This window comes from Corvus cornix, chromosome 2 (genome assembly GCF_000738735.6).
Source record: "Corvus cornix cornix isolate S_Up_H32 chromosome 2, ASM73873v5, whole genome shotgun sequence".
NCBI classification, from domain to species: Eukaryota; Metazoa; Chordata; class Aves; order Passeriformes; family Corvidae; genus Corvus; species Corvus cornix.
The window spans coordinates 51,478,322-51,505,034 of record NC_046333.1 but is presented as its reverse complement, the minus strand read 5'-3'; the positions used below and the strand labels follow the sequence as shown (position 1 = coordinate 51,505,034).

At 36.3% G+C, this 26,713-nt stretch overlaps 1 long non-coding RNA gene across 11 annotated transcripts in view; it reads left to right on the top strand.

The window, feature by feature from the left end:
• LOC109144527 overlaps positions 1-26,713 on the top strand; it is a 271,701-nt gene that overhangs the window by 12,985 nt on the left and 232,003 nt on the right. For 9 of the 11 annotated variants that reach the window (XR_005604591.1, XR_005604574.1, XR_005604584.1 and 6 more), the window contains exons 5-8: positions 2,946-3,683; positions 10,966-11,190; positions 11,279-11,440; positions 17,249-17,368. This is a non-coding gene — a long non-coding RNA (uncharacterized LOC109144527). The remainder of the gene's footprint in view (positions 1-2,945; positions 3,684-10,965; positions 11,191-11,278; positions 11,441-17,248; positions 17,369-26,713) is intronic. The other 2 variants (XR_005604587.1, XR_005604588.1) reach the window with 2 other exon arrangements.

Here is a 26,713-nt window from a genome sequence, read left to right as displayed (position 1 = left end):
AGACTGTATTTAACACTCTGCTCTTGTACTATTTTTAAAATTTTTATTAATAGTCAACTGTGCAAGGAAACAGGTGGAGTAAGTGCATATCCTGATGGTTTTCTTGTTTTTTTGGGTAGCCTGACTTATTTATTTCATCCTTTTTGCTATGGTTTAAGCTTAACTAATTGTATGATAGTATTGGTCCCCAAAACATATCGGAGCTTTTAAGGCTCTTCATGGCTTGCACTTGGTCCTTCACAGCATCTGGGGGAAGGTTGATGGCTCTTCTATCTACCTTCACAGATGCAGAGAAGGAGTGAAATAATACAAAGACATATTTTTATGAAAAGAAAAATCTGTGTGAGGATTTGAGTTGTGAAATTAAAGATAACTTTTAATATCTAACAAAATACTTTTCTAGCACTACAAATTGCAAATGTAATGTAATATCATTCTCTGTTTGCTAGATGGAAAGTGTGATACCAGCTTATTGAAGTAACCTCAATATTGCAATTCTTCACTTAGCCTTTAAATAGAACAAAGTGAGTCAGACTCAAACAATTATGCTTGGAACAAAGAGATTTGATTACTCAACCAGAGGCCTCTAGCTTTTAAGTCAATACCGTAATTTTGAATCTGCACTTGCAGTGATCTTTATAAATACTGCTTCATAGTTTAGTCTTCTAAAACTCTTGTCAGGAAACAATTATAAAAGGCCAGCTTCAGGCTTGTTGTAATTAAATGAAGTAAGTGAATCTACACCAACGATGCATTTGACTCAAGATTACATTGCCATCTAAATGAAAATATTAAGTGTGCAACTGGTTTTAATTATATAACAAGAATAAAATTATGTGTGGACATTTCTAGAAACTATTAAGGGCTTATGACTGCATTAGAAATCCAGAAAGCATCCACTGACAGAGGGTAAACATTCCAGTTGGCACAACTTTCCCCTCAATCGTTCCCTACACTGTACAGATTTCCACTCTGGGCATTATGATGGGCAGGAGAGATGCAAGTTTCTATTTTGCAATTGAACTAAGGTTCTCCTCTTCTGCCACCAGTTTCCTTTATGTTCCTACACATATCCAAGAGTTATCACCGTTTTCAGTACTGCAACACTGCAGACTTTGAAATCTGGAACAAGATCAGATTTCAGAACTAGATGACTGCTTCCGAAGGAGAGGGAATGTGATCACTGTCATATCACACATTAGCTACAGATATAATGAGCTTAGAACTTGACCAGGAAATTGGAAGAATAAGGAAACCCTTGACCTCTACATTTCTGATGTTCATAGAAGAGATGCTTATTTTGCTAGGAGAAGGAGAGAAGGCATAGTTAGATGGTATGTTCATAATTTACCTACTAGAGGACACGCATGCAGTGGTTATGATAATTTTTGTAATAAGAACATATGAAATCTACTTGAAAATCCACAGGCTTGTTTGTTTACCTGTCACAACGTAGAATCTCCTGATTTTCACAAATCACATCTTACTAGGCTGGGTGGGTGTGCCAGGGTGACTGCACAAAGCCTTCAGCCAGGATGGTGTCAGCCCATCTGCAGAGCTTGCTGCTGACTCCCTCAGCAGGGTGACTAGTTTTCATCCTGCTTTGAGGTGTCTTTTACCTCAGGCTATTCAGGGTAGCTGAAAGACAAATGATGTGCTTCCAAGAGCAAAAAAAACCCACAGGTATGCTTAACCACAGCTCCTAAGTTCCTCTGTGAAGCTGTGCCAAAAGGCAAATACAACTGTATGAACTAGAGACCAAGGACACGGAAAGTAGGCTATAGTCAGCAAAGTAACCAGCAGACTGAGTAGATTACAGGAGCTATCCATGGCTGACCAGGAACAAGGAGCAATCGAGTTTTATTAGCTTTCTTAGGGTTTCTGAACTCTAGGAGAATATTTGATGTGAGATATGTTTTTATTCTGTGCATGCTTTTAATTTGAAAACTTACTGTTTCCTCAGGATAATGTAATTATATCTAGTGAGGAATAAAAATTGAAAGCACATGTTGTGTGGGAAAGATTAATCACATGAAAGATTAACAAAGGCCATTACAAATGAGAAAGATATCTTGACAGGAATTTCTTGGACTAAACAGTTAAATTTTTCTCATGACTCTAGGATATTCACTGTTTTTTGGAAATATGATATACAAGATATTGTAACTTCTCTTCAGAGAATGCTTGAAAATATTTTGATTATACCTTACCAGCTGGCCTTATATATATATTTTAACAGGCCATCAGTTTAAAAATTGATCTAAGTCTTAGCATAAGCATATCTGATTAATTCAATTCTATGAATAGGTCAAAACCCAAAAAATAAATTAAAATTTTTCTTTGGTAATATAGAAAAATTCCAAGGAAGTACAAGTGGCTATATAGCTATAAGTAGGCTTTGAAGTTTTGCTAGCCATATCAGAAATCAGCATGAGATAACATAGCAACAGGGAAGTTTTGGAGGATGGCTTGTTAGATGAAGTAAGAAGGAAGGAAACATAGAGTTACAGTGGCATATACATGCAAACTTTGTAGAACAGTTATGACAAATGCAGTTATTGTCCTGATCTTGATTGTTCATTTATATACTTAATTTGATTAGGCTTTTTATAAGAAATTTTAATGTGATAGTATTTTTCTTAATGTCTCCAGTTATTAAAACACAGAAAATTTGTGCCAAACAATGTAGTGAAAAGACAATATAACTGCCCACAAGTTGTATTTTGCCTATGTGAATACACGACTGGATATTGAAGTCCAAATTCTCTTTATTGATCTTATTATTCTAAGCATCAGTAAATAACAAAGATACAAATTTTCCAATAGATGTTAGTATCAATGGCCTTGTCTTCTTTTCTTCTAATTTGTTATATTGCTGTAAAACTCACTTGATGAGACTAGAAACTGGCAGTCTATTTTTATAGACTATTATTTTTTTTCTGCAGAGTGTCAGAGAACCATCTAATATCTATGAAAGATAAGGAAATACTGCTACCCACATTTACATTTGCAGAACTGATACAACATTATTCTTGTAATGCCACCTATCTCAAAAAAAAAGAAAAAAGGCCTGGAACCATCCTGAGCTGCCACTTGCTCCCAAGATGCTGCACATGCTTCCAGTTACCTATGATTTTCGTCATGAGCAGGTGTTCCTCTGAAACAGCTGAACCTCTCTCATCAGATGCCAAAGGCTCATCCTCAAGAGGTCTGAAAGACGGCATGAAATTACAGAGAAGCCTTTCTGATTCAGGTTTTGCCACTAATTCCTTTAAAGAAGCAGATAAAAAAACCTTTTGCATCAGTGTGAACAGCATTTTAGCCTCAAAAAGAAACCCCTTGAAATTGTGTGAACTATAATTGGAAGCCTTTGAAGGACTTCTGATGGAGACTTTGGAAGACTTCAGCACTGTTTTCCCTAGCTCCTGGATTCAGTGAGACTCAAGCAAGACTGCTATCAACCTGTTTAGACACTGGCAGTTTGTGCAGCATGTGTAGGAACAGTTGCAGCTACCTGGGGAATTTCAGTCCAAGGAAAGAAGCACACAGGTATTTTAATTGATTGGACTCATGAATTGGAGAAATTTACACTGAAAAACTTGGCCAAGTTACCACTTTCTGCCTTGCCATCAGCTCACTGAGTTTCTTCTGAACTCCCATAATTTGCAGTCAGACATCCTAAGGTAAACCCTAACTCATGTTGCATATGGCCTGCAAACACATGGTTTGTTTCAAGAACCTGAATCCTATAATTGTGCAGTAAAGCAGTCAAGTGTATGTTCATCTCCTTGAAGTTAGTGGGAGCTGAGAACAGAATTATGATAAAATATACACCTGAGGGCTTTGCTAAAGCAGAATTCAAGGGGGTTCCTTTTGCATAGTCTTTTTCTGTGAGGCCAAACTCTGCTGTACTGCATTTCAGTAACTCTGTTTTATTGATAAATCTGTGTAATTATTCTCAGCTGTAAATTTTCATAGTTCCAGGATGTGTTGGTTTAAAAAGCAAAAATCAGTAGTTAGCATTGGATTCATAATGAGTAGACTATAGAAGGGGCAAAATGAAGTAAACTATAATTACTTCAATAAGGAGAAAGCAATCCTTGCATCTATTGTCAGGCCTACTTAATTTGTGCATGAAAAGTGTCTAGAAATTTTATATAGCAGTTTCAGCCTCTTAAAGTTAGGATTTATTAACTTTTTTATTTATTCATAAAATAATTATCTTCATGTTATTTTAAAATATAGCTATGGAGTTGTTTTGTTTTGTCTTGATTTTTATACCCATCAATAGCATAGCAGACAGAAAACAGTTTGGAGACAACACTAACATTTCTAGATGACTAATGTTTTTAAATATCAGATACTGAAATATAAAATACTAGAATATGTTTCTAAAGACTAGAATGACAAAATATAGGTCTCACAATAATGTTAAAGTAATAATTAAGATAGATTCAACACTAATGATTTAACTTGTGGTAGGTACTGACTTGCTGCAGTAGCCTGCTACAGATACACTTGTCTGTCCTCTTTAAGATTCTACGTTCTGTGCATGACCAATGACATCTAGAGCATCTGTACACATACAAACATAGTTAATTGAATTTATAATGTGGTTGATCATTTAGTTTCCTTAGTTTCACTAAATTTCAGTCTTAAAAAAGTTTCTCAATTTACAACAACGTTTTTCCAATTTTCTAAGTAAAATAATTTAGATGAAATTCCTTATCTCCTTCATTTGGTGAAATCTGTCAGAAAAAAAATTACATATTTCAATCAATTTTTACTATATGTACACATATATATATATGTAATAGAAAGACAAGTTTAAGTCTTACATATAGTCAGTAAAGACTGCCTGGTAGAAAATTTAAGCCAGGACAAAAAGGATATTTCTCTAAGAGGCATGCTGAAAAGAGTGCTCATTTAGTACTTGATACAGAGCTCCTCCAAGATCCGTCCAATTAATTAACCTGGGTATGTTTTTTGGCTGCCATCTATGATGATTGTTCCACTTCAGCCTGAACTTAATGGAGTTGTAATGAATCCTTGTTTATAGTTCTTATAATTAACATTCAATTACACACTTTTGCTCATAAGTATTTGGTTAAAAATAGTTTCCTTGGCAATCATGACTTCAGTGGAGACCCATCTTTGGCAGCTTAAACTTAAGACGTTTAACATTTTGGACCATTACTTCCACAGGTGTATTCCATAAAGATGACCTGAGGTCCACTGTGCCAGTTTATGAAATTACTCCTTCTAAGTGGAAGGGAGTGTTTTGAAGACATGGCTACCATATCCTAGTTGACTTGTTCTCAAAGACAATTATCTTCTGTAAGCTAAATGAACACTGTTTTCATCTTGTCAATTAATGAACTACAGAGAAAACAATATCTTATTATTATTGGTGATAAAAGAATAGAATCCAGCTGTTAGTGTCTGGCTAGATTTACTTTGAACTGGCAGCAAGAGAAAGTAATGACACTCTAAAGTAAGGCTACTAAAAGTTTTAACTTAATTCAAATATAAATTATCTTAAATTAATGCAGTTTCTTACAAAATGTTGATCTTTATAAGCCCAGTTTTCATCAAGAGATTTGCATTCTTTGGTGATTTTCAGATAGGAGTTTATTGCACTTCTAATTATGGGATTTAACCCACATAAAAAGATGCAACTGTGCCAGAGCTTCACACTCTACTCACATAATCACTGCAGATATTTACATTTTGGAAGTGTAACTGAAGATGAGTGTTTGAGCTTCTGTATTCTGTTTATGCAATGCAAATTTCAAACCACAGTACTGAGTCTGGAATTCCAGGCCACTGAAAGGAAGTCTGAGGGTCTGAAAAGAAGTCGTGAGTCAGCAGTGACCATCTGAATTGAGCAGGTTTGCTGTTTCAGCAGTTAGAATGTGGTATCCACCAGGTTAGTCTCAGTCATCCTATCAATTTTTGAAGAGACACTAAACATTTTATTTGCCAACTCCTCATCAGAGTATGTGTGTACTCTAAAAATCTCCACAACAGATGCTGTCATGCTGTGACAACCAGAAAGTGAATTTTCCCTGTTTAATATGCTCTCTCACTCTTAAAGCTTGATGAGCAACTTCCTGGCTTTGAATTGTGATGCCATCTCTGGTGCAAGCTGGAGATTGCATTTAGCAAACGGCCACCTAACTGTGAATTCAGGAGAAACCCTGTGTGTAGCCATTGCTGAGAGTTTACATATCTACCAACACTTGTTTAACGCCACGTCTGTCTCCACATGCTCACCTGACCTTGTTTTCACATTCTTAAATTTTATCATTGTAGCGGGTTCAGTTTGTAACCGGGCAGAAACATCAATTTAGTGTAGTGGTTTGGTCCAAAATACTCATTACTGTTTATCTGCTGTGAGATAAGAATTAGGAGAAAAGCAAAGCAGGCACCAAACTTGAAAGAATATAAAGAAGTTTATTAATAGACCTAAAATAAGGAAAAAAAAATAAAATCATACCACACCTTCAGAACACTTCTCCTCCCCCCACCTTTCTCCCTTCTCCCACTGACAATGCAAAAAGACAACCCTTGAGATGTTCAGTCTGTTTACCACTTCCATAATAACCTTGTTCAGTCCATTTAGGAAGAGGAGTCTCTCTTGCTCATGCTATGGAGACATTATCACAACGAGACAGCCGCCCGGGTTGGTTCTCTGCTAGCATCATGTAGGAGTCCCTTCCCATGACTTGCAGCTTTTCCCACAACTGCTTTTGAGGGTCCAATCTTGAGCTACTGGGATACCATTTTAAGGTTGAGCCATTCAGAAACAAAAGTTCTCTTCACCCATCGGAGCATTTCCATCTCTGAGAATAGAGGCCCTCCTCCTTTCCTGGGAGAAAAAAGTATCTTCATCTCTAAGACTATCTCTGGGAGTATCTCTAGGAACAGAGGTGTTCTCCTTCCAATTGGAGCAAGAGTCCTCATTGCTTCCATCTCCCCCTGTTCAAACTTCTGTTCAAATTATGGCTGCTTCAGTATTTGCTTATTCCAGCACAGGTGCTTTTGCTCACATGTACAAGTTGAACGCTCCACCCCCTATGCTTTCATGAAATTACAGCAGGTACTCTGATATATCCATCACCACCATAGCTTTACAACAGAATTTCAGCTTTAAGCATCTCCTCTTTCTCCTCCCTCAGGTTTTCAGCTCTTCGCAGCACTAAAAGGGTCTTGCAGCTGGAATTTCGCTTATCGCTGCTGGTCACATGATCTTTGCTGGGCAGCGGTGCAGCTTCAGCTGAATCTTCGGCTGCACTGGAGGGGGGGCCGTGCTGTCTGCACGTAGCAGGGCTGTGGGGGGCCGCGGGTGGAACAGGGCTGCACGGCTCCAGGATGGCCGTGGCCCGGCCTGGCCTGAGCAGGACCTGGCCCGGGCCCTGAGGGCCCCGTACGGGCCCTGCAGCCACCTGTCCCAGCGCCGGAAACGAGACAGAGCTCCCCCAGGCTTTGTCCATTCTTAAATGTTCACCACAGAGGCGGTCAAAATTTTAAGTGGCTTAAAAAATTGTCCATATTCAAACTGGGCAGCTGATAGGTTCTGTCAGGTCATAGAACATCACTTCCAGGACTATGCTTGCTAACCCATGACAATCATCTTTGTGTAAATCTCCATTTACATCCTTGCACATTGAAAATTTGATCCCACTTTATCACTTAGAAATTGGAGAGAAAACTCAGGGCAGGAAGCCCATAGCACAATTTTAGGTCTTTCCCATCTCATAACATAAAAGAAAAAGCTTATGGCAATTTTCTAATGTTTCGCCTCAGTAGGAAAAGAATCGGGATAGTCATTCAGCAAAAAGAGTCAATACTGGTGTACCAAAGGAAATGCCAACATCCCCCTTGTCACTAAAACAAGAATTAAAATTTAGCAGATGGAAGAAATTACAGCTAAATAATTTAGCACTCTGTTGTCTTCATGTGAAGGATAGCAATACCAAGGATTTATGGAAGGTTCTGCATAAAGTGCTTGTAAGGAACATTGCTGCAGCCAATGCATCCATAGGAAACAAGTAAAGTGTGATTGGGTGAGAAAGAAAGATAATTACTTGCAAAAGGCAGAAGTCACAACCTTTTTTCTTAAACAGTTGAAAGATATATAACTCTTCTCAGCAAGATAGAATTTTCAACAGATATATATAAATAATGGTTCTAGTCTATCCATTACTTTTCTCCATTCTGCATAGTAAGAGAAATTAGAATCTTTTAAAACAAGTAATGTGGGGTAAATGGCTTTCTGAATTCTATGAGTTTTTTCATTAGTTAAAGGAAAGGTATTCTACTCATTACACACAATACAGAAAATAATCTGTGTTCCTGGTGATTGCTGTATTTTATCTGAACTTTTATGTTTACTAAATAAATATAAGAGAAGCCTTTTTTTTTTTCTGCATTAGTTATAAGGTGGAAAGTGTTACAATAGCACTGCTAGTCTGTTTCTCAGGTGACAATTCTTCAAGTTGGTTAGCAGAGAAAACAGTAATTTCTCAGTAGCAAAAATTAGCAAAGCTGAAAGTAGTTTGGTAAATGTTACCTTTAAAAGTTTCCATTAAAATTACATATGATTAGTATCTTTGGAAAATGCTGTCTTCAACATAGAAAGTGAGTTATCTGAAATCATGTAAATGAAATATTTTGTCCTGTAGTGAACAGTACAAAAACTTAATATAAATTATGCAAAATTATCATTAGGAAAAAACAAATGCATCAAGAATCTAAAAGCACTCTAGTACTGGACAAGAGGGGAAATTAGGTGTCTAAATTTGATGTTACTAAGGGTTTAAGCTTGTAAAATTATTATTTTAAAAACAACAGGGCAAAGACATGATGACAAGACAAATATGGAAATTATGATTGCCATGGTCATAAGTTCTTGACCATAAAAACTGGCCTAGATGATTTTATGCAATTATAAAGTAAATATATTGATCAGTTAGACAATTAAATAAGACATTAAGGATTTACATTATTGCACATGTTCCAAAGAGTTTACTAGTTCAGAGTGCAACAAAGATACTTATATCGATTGATTAAAAATATATTAAGATATTGAGTTCTTTGTAACCATAGTGCCTAAAAAACTTGCTTCGCAGATAGAAGCTACAGTATTTTATAAACTAAAATGCTGAAAGCAGAAAACAATAACGTAAAATATGTTAAGTGTGTTATTGTTATTGATATTTCACCAGAACACCAGAATTAATTTTTCTTTTTTTTTTTTTTTTGGAGGGGGAAGGGCATCTTTCACGCTTTTCCTTTTCTCCATAATACTTTTATGATGTCTCAGTGTAGCTGTCTACTGTAAACAGTGTTTCTTAATAAACCATAATCTTACCTCATAAAACAAGCAGCCATAAACAGATCCTTACTGATGTCTGAGAGCTTACACAATGCCACTTCACACAGAGATACTGTGTACCAAAAGCACTATGATGGCATTAGCACTGTAGCATGTGCTTTGCTAATAAAACTATTAACTCTGCCTCCCATTGTGCAAAATGAATTTAAGTGTAGGGCAGTCCTAGTAAATCTATAGAGATCCTCATTCTGGAAGCAACTCATTTGCAGCTATTTCATTTTCTCCTGCGATGTGAGGAGATGCCCAGAACTTAAGGATGGCAAATAATATGTTTAAATGTGCTGAAAGTAGCAGAAGAGATAGGAGGGGAGAGAATGCCTGGAACAGTGAAGCAGGTTAAGACCATACATTTGCTTATGTAATTGCCACCAGCCTTATGACCATGTGGCAGCTACCAGATTTATAATTCTTAGAAGGCAATTCCCTTTTGCGTTTCACTTGCCTAACTATAAGATTAAATTAAGGACATGTACATTAAGCATTTTGTTTCATTTACTAATACTTCATAAATAAATTTATCTTGTTAGATGATACGTTTTTTGATATTTATTTTAAACTTTTTCTAGTTTCAAAGAAATTTAAAGAAAAAAAAATAATGCCAACTGCTTTGCACATTTGTTTTTTTCTCCCTAACAGAAAATAGAAGTGGGAGTGTTCATAGAACATAATTGCGGTAGCAGTAAAAGGCAAGTCAGGGTCTGGTCTTCAAAATACAACTTAATGCATTCAGTAAGAAGTGGTGTCCTAAAAGCATTCATGTTCCCTGTGCCTAGGATACATGCAAAAATAGAGCCAAAAAAAGACAGGAACGTAGGAGATATCTACAGATGATGTCTTAAGCAATAATGTCGTACCAACTGTTTAGCCGATAAATGTTTGGTAGCAGCCATGAAATGTGTGGTTTTGAAGTGACTAAGCAGGATGCCAAGGATTCTCTTTGTATTGAATGTTAATGGTGGAAATTTGTTTAGTTTGTTGTCTGACAAGGTTATTCTTTTGCAGATATTTTGGAACATTCCTTCCATGAAGGAAGAACTCCTTTGGTTTGATAATTTAAAACAAAATCTTTCTGAAGGCAACAAGAGATTGGAAAATCTACCACACTTCTTTTTCCTCAGACAAGAGGGGATGAAGTATCTAGTTTTGTTATTTATTCAGATGACCTCTGGCCATTTCCTTTTCCTCTAAAACTTATTGAAAATATTTCACTATATATTCTTCTTTCTTATTATACTACATAGTGAATAAAAATGATGGATTTTAAAAACAAAGTGGATAAAATGGGGAGCCACATAGGCCAATGAATAACACATCACATGCCTTTTCTGTTGAAGTATTTGGGGGAGTTGGGTTTTGTTGGTTTTTTGGTTTTGTTTTTTTTTTTTTATACGATTGACCTATATCTGAATGGTATTGACTGATTAATCTAATATCTGTATCCATAGATACTTTTGTATTTCTGATTTACCTGACAAATGATTGAACAGAACTCATAAATGTCACAGAGATCTACTAGACTGCATTTTTAATATTCTTCAAGATCTTTTTTTCTGTCCTTAATCAAGTACAGGGAAATAACCTCGGCCTATTCCTCATATGTACTCTACCAAGTATGCACACAATATTGTTTCAACTGTTTGGATTATGTACAACATGTGGGCGAAAACATGATGAACACCAAAATGAATATGGAATGAGTTCAAGTGGTTGAACCAATAAACAAGGCTACTGCAGCATGCAATCAAGTTTATTATGTACATGAACAATAAACCTGGCAAATGGAGTGCTGAGTAAGTAAAGTATTGGGAACCATTTGTTATTGCTTTGTATTTTCTGTTTATGTGTGAAACATATTTCATTACTTGAAATCCTTTCTAGAGTGACCTGCTGTGCTGTCCAACTGGATAAGTGATTTATGTTAATATACCAGAGTAATGACATTTCAAGAGGAAGAAGGAACTCTGTGGCAGTGCTACTTTACTCCCTCCTGGAGCCTCACAAAATGTCATTTGTGTCATGCTGAGTGCTGTTTATTTTAGGGTAAGAGACATTTACAGGTTTGATTCCTAAGGTGCTCTGAGACAGCCTAATAAAAAGGCACAAACAAAAATAAATATAAGGATTGCATGATTTTAATGCAGCATCGCCAATTTCCAGCAGCGGCAGAACCAACCTGTTTGTATTTCATAAAAGCAAAGGAGGCTGTCTCAGACTACAACACGTTTTTCTACAGTTTAACATGTGGTTTCACCATTAGTTAAAGCAGAATTAATACTGTAACCCTTACTTAGAGGGCCGTCTTGGGTACATGATGTGGCTGCTCTCCATGCATTGGTTCAAGCAATTATGTGTAGTAGGGTTGAACAATAACTCTTCATCAGGAAAAAAGGGTTTCGTTTTCAGTGGGCTCAATGAGTGTATTCAACTTCTTAGGTGGCTGTAGAATCATAGAATGGTTTGGGTTGGAAGGGACCTTAAAGACCACTGTGTTCCAAGGCACCCACCACAGGCAGGAACACCTTCCACTAGACCAGGTTGTTCAAAGCCCCATCCAACTTGGCCTTGAACACTTCCAGGGGTGAGGTATCCACAACTTCTCTGGTCAGTGTCTGTTCCAGTACTTCACCACCCTCACAGTAAAGAATTTCTTCCTAATATCTAATCTAAATCTACCCTCTTTTAGTTTAAAGTCATATCCTTTATCTTGACACTGCATGCTCCTGTAAAACATCCTGCTCAAGCTCTCTTGTATGTTTCCTTCAAGTACTGGAAGGCTGCTATAAGGTCTCACTAGAGCCTTCTCATCTCCAGAATATGTTTTTCTGCCCAATAGTTCATACCTTTAGTTACAACTTCCTAACCGCTATTGTATCTTTTAGGGGGAAAAGGGTGTTTTGTTTGTTTGCTTTGGTCTGGATCTGTTTTGGTATTCTTTTTATTGATACATTTTCACATTTTCAGTAAGAATTTTTTTTTTTCATGTGTTGCATGGTGGGCTTCCTAGCGATTTCAGCTGGGAAAGGATTAAACTGGAAGAGGCAATAGAGTTGGTTTACATCCAGGAAATAATGCAGTCACAACACTATATATACAGTCAATAAGCCCCTGCATCTCATGAGGTATATATTTTTCTCTCCTTTACAAGTCATATAGAATGCATCAGAAGACTTCCTCTGTTTTTGCTATTTTATATAGAACTGAGTAAAGAATGAAAACACTGTGGAAGAGTTAATGGTCTTTCAGGAACATTTCATAGAAATAATTTAATAGAGAATGGAACTTATCATCCTGCATCTGTTCACACCTTATTTTAGGTGTAGAAATGTCTATCTCTATTTCTAATATCTCACTGATATTTACTTTTTTTTACTTGTATGAATTCACCTGAAATCTACCTGATCCCTTTATTTCAAAGTGAAATTCGTTTGCTGCATATCTGTCTTTCTGGGACAAATCAGAAAAGCTGTGTTACCAATGTGTTCTCTTTGTGTCTCTATTAATTACTAATTCTTGATTATGAAGGGTTGCTTAGAATGATGTGGAGGTGAAAGCATTAATTCAAAGTATCATAATAAATATAACAATATGCAGCAGTGCTTGAAGTAAGTGTGATATGCACTGTGTTGAACTGAAAAGAGCTTGAAGGCAAGCATAATAGTTGCAGCAGCCTGAAAGTGAACAGCTAGAAGGGATTACTTAAAATGCTTCAGTGCAAATACTTCATACTTTTGAAGATCCCTGCATGACCCCGACTCTGTGTCTCCCACCTTCCATCCATTCTCATCTCTGTGGTCAGCTTGAAGCATGGTTTCACTGACCCATGCTGTTGTATTCCTAATTTGAAAAAATATGCTTACATTAAAGAGCTTTATTGTTTCACTCTTTATACTAAAAGGAGTAACACCTCCACCTCATTTTTTTTTTCCTCAGTATTCACTGGCTTTTGCCCTTTGACAGCACTACCATTGTGAGTAGTGTGGGTGGAGTGACAGAACTGCTTCTCCAATTTACAAACCTGAGTTGTATTTCACCGCAAGCCTGTAATGAATTTCCACATCCATGCTGTCTTTTAACAGATATGTCTTGTGATTTATTCATGAAAGTTTAATCATGTGTATCCATGTTCTGTTGCAAAATATGTACTGCAGAGTTTTAATAGGATTTGAAAATACTTTGCTGTTCTTACTAGAAGAGTACTGCCAGTGCCAGAGTGATGACCATCACCCAGCATTTTGCACTGTATTTGTCAGAGATCATAGGAAGAATTCAGGGAGAAAAGCATTCATCGTTATTTTAATTTTATTGGAGAATAATAGATTTCTCTAAAAAATAGGTAAAAGATGGGTGTCTGCCTCTTTACACAGTATTTATTCCTATTTATCAAGGACTCATGGTTAGTACATGTAAGTGGTATTGTGAGAAAAATGTCTATAAGAACATGTTTTGTTTCTTTTAAAGCATTCTTTGTTTTGATTACTTCAGATGGAAATTGTTCTTAAGATGGGAAGGAAAACATGACTTTATGCCACTTTCTACATGTGGTCACAAGAATCTTTGAAATAGTTACAATATTTGAATTACTAGAGTTTAGTCATACTATATGTGTGTAATTGTGGGCATAAACCAAGCATGCATTTTTCCCTGTATGTTATTACGTGTCCACTTACTCTCAAAATTAGACTGCTCTGTGATTTCTCAGACACAAAATCCAATCCCTCCGAAGACAGGCGGATAATGTAAATGCTGGGATACCAAAGTGCTGTGATTTGGAAGATATGTCAATGGTTACCAGCAGTTGTGGAAAGGGACTTCCAACTGCAGTGGCCTTCATCACCTCCAAAAAATTGGAAAAAAATTGTACAAATGAGCATAAATGCCTCTGATAACTGTATTCAGTGAGCATGAAAATCTGTCCTTGTAAAATCCATCAAAGGATTACTGATAAACCTGAGCACCAGACCATCTTCATAACAAGTGACAGAAGATAAGCTCCTCCATCGATAAGTTTCATGCAAGTAAATTAGGATTTTGTTGTCAGTCATACTGTGTAGTAACCTGCCTTTTCTACTAATCTTGCTGTATCTTAATGTTTACACCTCTCTCTTGGCATTCATAGTGTCCAGAGATGCACCTTTGAAATTCTGCCTGTTTGTGCTATTTCTACTAATCAGGAGATTGATTTTCATCTCCTTCATAATTCTCAATTTCAGAAATAGCTATTCAGGTAAGTATGTTGATATTTTCTTCATTGCTTCCACAATAGGGGTCAGAGCACATAAATAAACCTGAGTGGGGGTTGCATGTGTAAGTTACATATTCTGCACAATATATACTGTGCAAATACATGTTTATAACCTACCAGCATTGAATTATGCATTTTGCCTAATTTAAAAGGCTGAAGTCTCCTGCACAACCCACTGAAAAATTCTTCTCTATTTAATATACTTCTTGGGAGCAAAGACCATTGAGAAAACAAATATAGGAAATCTGCCCACAGATTTTTCTCATTTAAATTTTTTGTAATTTATATTAACTGTTCCAAGACTTTTCTTTTTTTCTCGAAAAAATAATATATTGGCAGCTAAAACCACATTCATTGCCTGTGAATGTTTCTAAGATCAGCAAACAAAATATTGCTGCAGCTAATTCCCATCTTTTATTTCTATTGGCTGAGAGTGAATATGGGCCCAAATGCATTGCTGACATTTTGAGAATAGAAAGATGTCCCATAATATAGCTGCAGTGCTTAAATGAAAGGAAGAACATTGTGCCTGTGACATTTTTCAATGGCTAGCAGTTGCCTAAGAAGATAATTTTTTCTTTTCTGTGACAGTTCTCAGCCTCTAATCTACTGGCATTGATTTTTGCTGTGGTCAGTTTTTGAATTGCAAAGCATGAGTCAGAAAGTAAGATGGATATGTAGATTTTACAGAAATGTTTGAATTCAACAGTCAGCAGAGACAGGAGGGTTTGCAATGTGAGAGCTTGTTGCCTGCATCTTAGGGTAATCTGGCTTCCATCCCATGCTTAAGCAGTGGTATTGATTGGTGATCAATGGTATTGCCTGGCTATGCAATTACCCTAATGGAACAGTTGTGCTTGTGCTCAGAACAGTTGTGCCTACTAAAAAGAAGAACAAATACACAGGCTTAATGATGGAGCTCATATACCCCTAACCAATCTTCTCATGCCCCACAATATTTTGTGTATTAAGCATTTTCTAACTGGTAGCACATAATCCAATCCCCTCAGTGGCGATGTTGGCAATGTGACTACAGTAAAAAGGTGCAGCTGAGCACAGTTGTCTCAACCAGTAAGGCCCTGACTGTGTTGGAGCAGGTGGTCTGATATGGGAGCAGTCTGTTGCTTATGAATGGAAGGACTTTTAGATCCCTCTGCCAAAGAGATACCTAGAGGCACTGCACTGAAGAGCTCTTCTAAATTTACAGATATTTTCTCCTTACCCTTCTAATTCTGAACTTATGGAAGAGATTGTGTCTATGCGCTTCTGATTGGGATATCTCCAGGAGAACAGTATATTTGAGAATAGATTGCATTTTTTATGTATCTCTGTAAACATGGCATAGACTTCTACTATTTATATGAAAAAGGGTACAATCCTGTTGGAAATAATGACTGTGCTTTCAGTATTATTCAGTCATAGCCATAAACAGGAAATTTTAAATGGTGGCCTAAAATTCTATTTAAGAATCTGCTTTTTTGCTTCATTTTTAGTAAATCTTGCCAAAATGAATAAAAAAAATTCCATGACTCTTCACACAACTATTTCTCTCATCAATTTTCCAATTAATAAAATGTCACATCACTTTTTTCCCTTAATACTCTAAACACTCTCAAATTCTTCAAAGTCTGCAATGACTTTTATCAAAGTTTGTGGTCTTTCTTTCCTAAAATAATTAATCTTAAACCCACTAATACAAAGTCTTCCATTATCTGTGATTTTAATATCCTTTATTTATAAATAAGATGAGGAAGTTAGTATAATTGCATGGAGAATGCAGCCTCAGCTTCTGGTGCACTGCAAAAACTTAATGCAAGTAAGTGAGTTTAAATTTTACTTTTCCTCAACGAAGATAGTATGACCTTTTCTTGCTCCTTTAACTATTTGTCATGTAAAGATTTGTGCTGTCGGTTCTCTTGGGGAATATGATGCCGTTATTTGGATCCAACTAGCTTACATGTCTGGACCTGACATCAAAGATTTTGGCTGAAATTTGCTGTTCATTTAGCTGAACAAATGCTAAGTCACTGCTTTAAAAGTAACTGAAGAGGACACCAAGATTGTAACTGCCTTGGGTGTGGAGTGAAGCACATGAGAAAACACGGATAAGTGGAATTGCTGTAGGAAAAATGAGAAGTGGAAAGGTTTGGTTAATTTAGAAGTGTCTCTGTTACAGACTGGAAATACATTGTGCTGGGAAAAAAGTTCTTCAGGAATCTAAGCAGGGTTGTGGGCCTTAATATGTATATAAGCCATATGAATGAGTTTTCAATGTTGTATTTTATTAAATTAAAAGCAATTTGACATTTCTTGCATCACATTTATTAAAACATTGGGCAGATCATCCATAATATAGAATAGCTACATAAAACCAAAAGGAAATGTCTTGAAAATTTTAAACTAGTCTGGTTTAGTCTGGAAAAAAGTAATTTTCAGTGTGAAATGTATGATGAAACCTGAATAAATTAATGAAATATTTAGTATTATGAAGATAAGATTTTCTTTAAAGCAGTGTTGGTTCATTTTTCTCTAGTCCTTCCCTCTGACTTTACTTGATACACCCAGAATATGCTGCTAATGTGGCTTCAAAACCACTTTTTTTTTAGTGCCAAAATGTTCCTTCAGGAAGAGAAAATATTATAAGGACAACATATGAAGAAAACATAGAAATGAATCTTGGAATATACAGCTTTGACTCTCCTTGCTTTGCAGCACCTTCCCACAAAGTGAGTGAGTTTAAATATTGCTTCTTCTCAGTGAAGAGTATGTCTCTTTCTTACTACCTTTAAAATGTAATGCATCATCATAAATTGCAGCTTCATAACATATAGTTTTCTCTTCCCCACCTCTGGTCTTAATTAAAGACTGATAATCCAAGAAGGGGTATGAAAATAATTTTCATAGCTCTGTTTAGTTAGATCAAAAAATGTTGTATAAATTAATTACACCTGCTGAGGACATTAATATTGAAATAACCAACTTGAGGAGCTGGATCACTCTTGACTTTATTTGATTTTTTATAGTCAACTTAGAAATGAAATCACCAGAGTTAAATCTCTTAAAGGTGTCATCCATGATTTCTAAAAAGATGATACACTCAGTTTAAAAGGACATACATGGGACTTTATCCAAGTATATATTTTCATTTTACAGCTGAAAACCATGAGTTTATTTGTTCTGTTCATTCAAATGGTACTTTATTTCAGGTTGCAATAGTATGATTTCTCTGCATGTACTGTTAGCTACACATTCACATCACTTTGCATTGTGTTAACTAGAGGTTTTATCTAAAGAATTAGTAACATATATCCTGTGATTATGGAACTGAAATATGGAAATAAGTGTCAAAGTTATAAAACTGCTAAGGTGGAGAAGTTCACCTGATATGGAACAGATGTGCCTTTAAATTATACAAATCACATGCAGGAGTGGGTAAAATTGAACTGTCATTTAATTAACAGGTCCTTCAAACCCATGTAAATAAATAAATGTCGTATCTTATCCATCTCTGTTACTCCCTCAGGAGCTTCCACATCAGATACAGTCCTTGTCAGAAGAGTGCATGGGAATGGCGATTATGTCATATAAGACTTGTCTTCTGTCATAACTTGAGATGTTGCATTCTTTTGAGTTTGGAATACAAGGGTGAAAAATGTCAGGAGATGATCCTTTATTGCCCAGATGTTGTTATAGTTTCTATATTTCTGCTTAGAATTAAAACAAAGCACAAAAAAATAGTGATGTATGTAAGAAACAATCTGTGAGCATAAGGAAACTTGAAAGAGATAGAATGAGAAGCAAAAGATAAAATAATAAATAAAAAAATAAATAAAAATATTTTTTCTGTGAGAAGGAAAGAGTAATGACAAAGGAACCTTACATTCATCTGATCCTATTTCTTTTGATATAAATTTAAGAGATTTGTGGCAGAGATAAAAGTACCATTTCTAGGAGAGAGTTTAGGTAGGAGAATATGTATCCACTGAAACTGCAGATTCAGTGTAAATGGGAGTAGTCAAGTCCTTTAGCTGAGAGGGTACCATAAGGACAAAGAGAGAAAAATTTGTTAGAGAAATCACCCCGATGTCACCATTTCTGTAGGAAAACTTTCAAAAGCAGACAGGAAGGAAACAGGAATCGTGATTAGAGGTCGGCCATTGACAGGACAGATAACATCTTAGGAGGGAGTCAAAAGTGGACAGAAGCATCAAGAATGTCTCATCAGTCACCATGGCAAAGGAGAGATCAGGAATCTGATGGCAAGTCATGTGCCCTGAAGCACTGAGTGGAAGGATTGTGTGCAAGGGAGGGGATGCTCAACAACACCTGAGAGAGGAGCAGGGAGGAGGACAAGTACTATTTGCTGAAGATCACATAAATTAGGGTCCTTGTTACTAAAAGCAAACTGCTCACATCAGTATGTCCAGACCCATGTTTCTTCAGGCTTGTGCTGAGATCACAAGCTGCCCCACATTCTTGGTTCTGAGACCTCATGACCCAGCAATGCCTTTCGTTTTCTAAGCCAGTGAACACTGTTGGCATTGACAAAATAACAGCTTTGTTCTTCTGGGAAGCAAATGTCAGCTATGTCTGGTTTTGAGGTAAACTACTAGGAAGGCTTACATAATTCAAGTCTTAAATCAGAGAATACATTAATTTTTTAGAATATGCTAGGGATGTAAGCAAATTACCTGTAGTCTGCCTGCTACAGTTTTAACAAGGTGAAGAAAGGATAGTAATATTCTTCTAGCAGGATGCTTAGATTTTTGCTCTCCTATTGAGACTTGTAGTTACCCCTAATAAATGGTAACCAGACAACAGACCTCATTAGTGAAATTTGGATCTTTTCCACTCCCAGTCCATGTCTTTACTATTTATTTTGAGTACTGTACCAGATTGAGCCCTTTAGGAGGAATTTTACATCCCACTTCTTTTACTGGAAGCAATATTACAAGGAGTTCTTTTATAATAAATGAATCTTAAAGGTGTAGGTACAGAGTTTTGTTAGACTGGAGTTTTTATAGCAGCAGATAAAATTATGCCCACAGTTCTACTACAAACCTCATTTTGGAAGAACTTGTAAATCTCCTACAATAATATTGTCATTTGAGGGTGAACAACAAGGCTGGGGTATCAGAGAGTACTTTTATTCATTAAACTTTTGTATTTAATCTACCTGAAAGGCCCTTTTGCTCCAAAGGTGCCTGCTTAATTAGATAATTACACAGTAAACTTTAATGGTTTCTCTAATTTCATCGAGGATTAATGTGCTGGGAGTTGGAGCTATTCTTTGAATACTGGAGATAATTTCTGCAATCTAGTACAGTGACAAATGGGCAGGCCATAAGGGAGATATTTGCAATCCTGCTGCATGTATGCTGTGTCTCAAGTGAGTATATTTGTTCCCTTTTTTGCTGAAAAGGTGTTTGTTAAGACAGACTGTAAGTCCAATACCTTTTGTAACAGACTTTGGCCTTTTTGGGATGCAGCACAGCTAAACACAGAGAACTTTTGGGATAGGAGCAAGGATAGCTCATCCTATTCTCTGGATGCAAACAGCAGTTTGTGTTGTACTGTCCTAAGGTGTGTGCTCCCCCTGTGCTCCAGAGAGTACAGAGTACATGGAGTTGTATGCAAGTGTGACCTCCTTTCCCTACTGCTCTAAGACAACATTGTTTGACTAGACTGGTGAATTATATAGTAGTCACTGATGCACTGAGCATGAATAATTCAAGATAGATTGAATTTTAAACTACTGAGAGCACTCTTGGAAGACAGATGAGCAGAGGTGGGGTGCAAGTCAAAGCCTTGGCACCAAGGTACCAAACCTAATGCAAAGGGGATACCAAGCATTTAATTGCTTTTGCCGAGTGTGATGTATGTCTTTAGCATATGGGCAAGAGCAATCAGGAGAAAGCAGACACAGGCAGTATGGAAAAAGGCACATATGGTATACAGAGCAATCCATGCCTCAGCTCAGGGAGGCAAAATACCTCCTGTCTCATGACAGATGTTCAGTGTGTCCCCTCAGTGATGCTTCTCCCAACAGATTTCAGAAAGTGTCCAGTGTTTCAAGGCTAAAGAGGGAGGTAGATGATCTCTTCTTGGCACTGTTCATTTGCCCTTGCCAGATAAAAAATTTTCTCTGTTTCTCTCTAAGTGGGGGTCAAAAAATCATTTTTTTCTGCTAAAAAATCAAAAGTTTTGATAGTAGTTACTTCTGACTCTCAATGAAAGGGATGCAACACAATTTTTTTAATTAGTGATGTTGTTACCTTCTCATATTCCTGTTTACTTAAATAGTATCAGTTTACTGCACTTTATTTATCTTAAAAAGCATGATGAAGTATGTCAATATATCAAAACCAGAAAGCATCACTAATAGTCCATTAGTGTTTAATAGTTCATTAGTGTTTAAGAGTGCACAGTGTGCTAGAGACTAGTAGCATTTGTCCACTTCATCATATTCATTAGCAACCACCAAAATTAAATAAATGAAATAATAAAATCCAGATGTCCCCTAAAGAACACAATAGATTCAAAAGCTAACTCTGTGCATTCACTTTCAGAAAATTTGGAGGGTAGGAGACTTTTAAGCACTGAGATACTTAGTATCTCTCATTTTACTGGAAGTATTGACTTTGGATTTTACTTGCCTCATCTTTCCTCTTTTCTCCGAAAAGATGCAAACAGTCAAACAATCCCCCAACACTAATACAGGAGGCCACAGAGATTGATTGATTGATTGATTGATTGATTTTTTTTTTTTTTTTTTTTTTTTGGAACCAGTTAGAATTCTAAAATATTTCAGTAATTTAAAACAGCTAAGTCAGCCTGGACATTTTTCCTTCTAGTAATCTTGAACTTCAGAGCTATCTACCTTAGAAGCAACGATTCTATTTGCCGTTACATGCTTTATGTCCAGGTCTCTAAAGGACCTAATAGCCACACTTACAAGAGGACAAATACATTAATGTCAAATCAATAACTGCAATTTTCTGTGTAGCTTCTTCAAATAAAATATTTTCTCATGGTTGCAAAAAGGAGGTCCATATTTTTACAAAATATCTAGTATGCCTTGATTTAAATAACAAAACCTTAAATCAGTTAATATATTCCCACATGTATGTATTTTTAGCACACAATTATAAAATTCCCTTTACTATTAGATACTATTTGGGTTTTTTTAATGTATTGCAACACTTGGCAATCCTGACCTTTCAAATCCTTAGGTTTTAAAGAGGCAGTAGACATAAGGACTGTATTATTTAAACACTGTAGCCTTTGAGGCATCCATACTACAATGGTGTTATATTCTTTGAGATCAAAAGGCCAGCAGTTCTGGAGTAAGCATGTCCCTCGTGGATTAATTATAATGAAATTACTCATTTGGAACACTATGCCAGAGCTTTGCGCTACCCAAGATGCAGTAAAAATTTCATGTGAATGTTCTTTACACTGGAAGAAATGCTGCAGTGGCAAAAGATGTTTTATTTATAGCATCCCTGTCTATAGAGGAGAGGGAAGAGCTACTGCACATTTTGAGAGCCAATATTTTTACTGTAGCATGTACTTTTCCTTCAGCTACATTACAGCGTTGATGCTTAAAATAGATGAACATCATAGGAAGAATAAAAATGCACTTAGCTACTATCTTCATTGCCCTCAACTTTGAAATCTGGAAATCCCCCTTTTAAAAATTGTTAGAGACATTTTTACTTTGAAAAAAATACCTGAAAAGAAAAACGTCTGGGCTTTCTGAAACATATTTCAGAGAATAATGGCATTCTTGAAGATTCATAAATCATTTCCAATCTGGTGAAGTTGTTGGGAATTGCATCAGACCCAAGTGTGCTTATAAAGAGGACTGGTAGGTCTGTAGCTCACATGGAGGCTCCTCATCTTTTTGGCTTGGATCTGTGCTGCTAATATCCAATCCAGCAGAAGTCCAGCTTAGCCTGATTTCTAAGAAGTTGTTTATACAACTCAGCAAAAGTTCAGAACAAAACCCAGAATTTGTTCAAACGAATATACTACTGTATGGATTGAACTGTTTTGAATAGCTAAGGGGAGCATAGAACTTGAACTGAATAGACCAAAATTAGCATGCTGGAAATAAGATTTAAAGAAGTATCAGAACAAACTACTCCATTTTCCCATCTTTTAAATTCTTTTCTGCCATGACTTGATTTTTGGTTTGAAAAGGTTAATTCCTCTGCAGTCCCTTGGATCATACATCTCCCTGGACTCTTATCCCACTCAGCTGAGGATGACTACCATCAAGCTGGAATTAGGAACCCGGTGATAAACTTTCTAGTCAAAGAAGAAAAGATTTGAAGAACAGCTGATATATGAGAGCTATGCCATGCTTGATATGATGATGTCCTTATTCTCACACTGTTTGTTGATTTTTTTAATGAGGGGAGGATGCATGGTTTCCCTCTTTAACCACAGGGTCTAGGTTAACTAATCAGCACAGCATCTTGCAACAGAGAGCAGTGCAGAGCGAGGGTCAAAGCAATCTTGACATTAGTGCAGATGAACATGACTGTGCTGTTCTGTTCCTCTAGCAGTGAGTTCACCCTAGAGGCCAGAAGCCACACCAGGTCATTGATACCAGAGAGTACCTTCATAATGTTTGAATCTTCTTTTTTTCTATTTAGCAAATTTTCTTATACTTTTTGTCTTATTTTCCTCAAAGGAAATAAAATGACTTTACAACAACCATGCTAGCTTGTCCCAAACTCTCTAGAAATGGTAGGAACTGTTTAAAATCTCACATGGGACTTCTTCCTTAGAAGAACCCTACACAGCTAAACATTAAGGTTAACTAAAACAAAAAAGAAAAAAAAAAGTTAAATAGGAAGTTGGTTTTTAAAAGATCTCTGTAGACAGAGCCTCTGTTAATATAAATGAATTTTCTCTCTGGATTCTTTGGATGTATTTATTCTATCCAGGCTAACACACACAAGATAGATCAGATTTCTGGTCCAGGAATCCTGTAGGGACAGTGAACCATTTTGTAAACATAAACCATTACATTAAAGTGGGTGAAACACTTTTGATTCCCAAACATCTGTAGTTTTTATCCCTATCAATGGATTCCATTTAAGAAAATTGGCTTTTCTGAGAGCTAGGAGCAAGAGATGATTAGAATGAGACTTTACTAAAGACTATGTCTACTAAAACTGGTATTTCTACTGATGAACTTGAAGGGTATCATAAAACAGATTTTTAGATTTGGAAAGATTGAGGTGATGAACATGAGGTAGCAACACAATATTCTAAAGGTGACCCTGCTGCTTGGATGGTTGTGCCAGAATCTCTGACAATGTCTATCACATTTACAAGAATTTAGAGGCTGATGGAGAGAGAGAGGTTGTAAAGTGAGATTTAGATTTCTTAGACTGTTCATTTGAAAAATCAGCATGGACCGTGATTATAGAAATTTGGAGGTTCCAGATGAATGGTGGGTGGGCCATTAGTCTGAATAATTTTTTTAAGTTGGAAATGAAAAATAAATTTCACTTTGACAAGGTTTGAATCTCTGTTTATATTGAATGATAATGGAATACTTCAGGTAAATTAAAAAAGCAGTCCTAGAATTATGGATGACCTTCCAGAACTACAAGCATAGGTATACAGTGAGTATGACACAGAAAATATAATTCATATTACAAACATTTCAGAAGAGTTGAGTTTCTATAATTTCAGTGTAAAAACAAGAGAGGTCTATATTCCTTCCAACCTCAGTTATGTCTATCCCATTGTTCTTAGTGATACTTTTACCAATTTCTATCACTTTAAATCATTTCTCTCCCACCAGCCACTTGTCACTTAACCATATGCAGTGCAGTACTTTCCTTCAGTTTCCTTATACTTGTGAGCATGAACTTTACTATATAAGGTATGTTTTATGCACCATCAACTTCAGCAGTTTTGACAGAAATCCTAGCAGATTAACTATGAGTTATGTAGGAATAAAAAATTCCATATAATCATGTAGGATTAGTTGAGATGAGCAAACAGATTTGACTTGTTTTAAAGTCCAAATGAACATATTTAGCTGTGACTGTATATTCATGAAACTTTCATCATCTTCCTCCTGGAAGTTCCAATTATTCTTTAGTTTTATTCAAAATTTCTGTGTGGCTTCTAAGACTATGTTAATGCTTCAGTGAATCATCTACTATCATTTTACTTCCAAAGAAGGCAGAAAAATAATTCCAGACTCTGGATTTTCTGATAGTCTAGCAACCTCCTGCTGCATAAATATATTGCCAAATCATTATTAAAGTCTCTTTGGAAAATTGATCTATTGGAAACAGTATTCTGTTACAGAAGTTCATCCTGGTATATCATAATGCCTGTGGTAAAGCCATCAGTGGGTTCTACCAGCAGAAGTCCCCTGCTGGCTTGTTAAATTACAAATTGCCATCTGTTTTCTAGGTAATAAAACTAAAAAACCAACCCAGAACTGTTCTCCATACTGTTCTCTATAACATGCTTAGGAATCAATTTAAATCATTCTAAAGGAACAGTATAATTGTTAAAATTACTGAGGTACAACTAAACTTAGAAGAAGATTTATTTGTACACAGTACTCCTGAGAACAAACACATTATCCACTTTCTTTAAAGTGGTGCTAAGCTTGTTTTAAAGCCAAAAGATATCTTATTTTTCCCAGTGCTACCCGCTGTTCCTCCCCATGAAACAGGACATGTCATCCTAGGAGTTGTTATTCAGGAGAGATGGATTAAAAAGTCTATTTCTATGGAATTTTGATAAATGGATTCGGAGAGTCATGCAAAGAGGATTTTAAACCATTGTTTCACGGAGGGCAGTGTAGAAACACCTCAGAAAGTACTTGTGTTGGCATATTCATGGTGGAGGGCTGCAGCATGAGAAAGAGGGACTTGTTGATGTCCAGACGTAGTAGACTCATTACCACAGAAGTTTGACTAAGCCTCGCCTGCTGTGCTTCAATCTTAAAAGGAGCTTAAAGTTCTTTACAGTCTGATCCATTGTATGGAATGTCTGAGAATTTAACCCTACCCCAGATGAAAGCAGCACAGCACTTGTAAGAATAATTTTTATCTTAAAATTAATTTGTCAATGAAACATAAGCACAAAATGTTCCCATTCCAATTGGCTGTCCCAAAACTGATTAAATATGTCTCAGTATTGTTGGTAAATTTGATATTGTGATACTTTGGAGGAAGAGGATAAAGGAGAAAACAGGCCTGGGAAAGCTAGTGGGAGCTCTGGATTGAGGGTAGGTTCAGGGTTTCAAGGAAGAGAGATTTTACTCTTTCCCTCAATTATTTGAATAATTTCTTTTCAGGATTCAGTATTCCTCTCTACTTCCCTTAAATCTTCTTTTTCACATAGCAATATTCCTTCTCACCCCTTCCAATTAATGTGCAAGAACAACCCTCCAATTCTCTTTCATTTGCTTCCTAATTTGCTGTAAAGAGAGATAAATTCTGTCTATCATTTTACTAGAGAGAGGAGACAAGATAAAAAACAGAAGAAAGAACACTCTGACATATTGCCTTGCTAACAGGTTAAGCAGAAATATGGTTAGGTGGCAGATTATAGGAGAATTAAAGTCAGCTTTTGTACATATAAGCAAAAGCTGCCATACCCTCCTGTCTTCTCTGTGCTGCTGGATTGATATTTGGGCATAAAAATGATCAGAGTTTAGGAAGTGACTGATGAGTGAGACTCATAATTTGATGGGTGTTGCTTCTGTTTGAGTGAAAAAAAATGGTACCTCAGGACAGCTTGATTCAGCTGCTGATGCTTTTGACTAATGAGCTCTGGGCCGAAGGTGCATGAACAGTAATAGCTGGCTTGGGGTGGGTGCAAATATTTGTTTTACTGCTAATGTCATTTTTGTACAGTAAGTGAAATAAATACCGTGACAAATAACATTTTTGAAAATTATTCTAGAAAATAATATTTTTCTAGAATAATTACATGCTTACTACTGGCTATATTGTACAGACAATGCTATCAAGGTATCCCCTTCAAAAGCAGAACTGTGGCAATAATACAGAGTGTAAGTA